The sequence below is a fragment of the Chrysochloris asiatica genome, unplaced genomic scaffold (assembly GCF_000296735.1).
Source record: "Chrysochloris asiatica unplaced genomic scaffold, ChrAsi1.0 scaffold00023, whole genome shotgun sequence".
NCBI lineage: Eukaryota > Metazoa > Chordata > Mammalia > Afrosoricida > Chrysochloridae > Chrysochloris > Chrysochloris asiatica.
Window position 1 is genome coordinate 15055105 of NW_006408541.1, and position 1202 is coordinate 15056306.

Below are 1202 nucleotides of genomic sequence, written 5' to 3' on the forward strand. Positions count from 1 at the left end.
CATTCAAGAGATACTTAAGTGCCAGATTGTTCTAGTTGTTCGAATGCAGCATTGAACGAAATAGACAAAGTCCCTACCTCTAAGGGTCCACATTCTGGTTGGGGAAGCTTATGGCAAGAAACTTGGTTTTCATCTGGAAAACTCCACTCTCCCCAACTGAGTCGATATGGTGTGGAGAGGACAACACCCCAAACACTGGAAATGACATTCATGATGCAGGATAAACCAAACAGCACCTATCGCTGCTCCCCTGGCAACAAGGATCTATTATCAGGGGAGCACGGGACCTAAGAAGATTTGATCAGATAATATGGGTCTTTTGTGAAAGTGCTATAGGATAAGCACTGGATTGTTAGTCAAAAGGTCAGTGGTTCAAACCCATCAGTCACTCTTTGAAAACCCTATACAGGGTTGCTGTGGGTCAGAACCAACATGATGACACTTAATAACAACCATTGAAAAGCTAGCTGGTCCTAGCAACTTGTTTTTAAAAACAAAAACCAGTTTACTGGGAAACCATCAAGACAAGCAATCAAGTCCCTCAGGACAAACACCCCTCTAAGACTGAAACTCAAAAGGAACACATGGGCAGGCATGTAAACTTGCTGTTGACCACATTGGTCTACTAGTGAGTGGAAGAGGGGGAAAGGCAGCAGTGAAGAAAAGGGCTGAGTTCAACCACAGTCCATTGACTCCTGTTGATCTGGAGGTGAGAGAAAGAAAAGAAAGAGCTGGCTGGTCCAAAGTGTGGTGAGACCTGGGGACTCCTGAGCCTATGGACAAGGACATAGCCACAGAGGGCTAGAGCTGAGAGTGAAGCATCCTGCTGATATGAAGTGAAGGGAGGTACACAAGAACACCCAAACTTGCAGATAGTACCCATTTGACATAGCCTCGATGGCTTGATGATCAGAGCTCTGGCTTGAGAATCAGAATTTGACTAGAAGAAGATTTTAAAAGAGCAAAACAATTTTTGATAAAGGAAATGAGTGTTAATTGCTACAATGTGATGAACTTGATCTATACTTATGGAGGTAGGAGTCTTCAAATCAAGGATCAATGTTATCCCCTCTGTATACAAGGTAGATAGGGATGGACAACTTAGACATTAGCTACCTAAAATGAGGGGGCGATAAAGGCACGAAGTGACTAGCTTGCAAGGTTTCAAGACGGAGTTTAGTTTAAGAGTGTGTGAGGGAAGA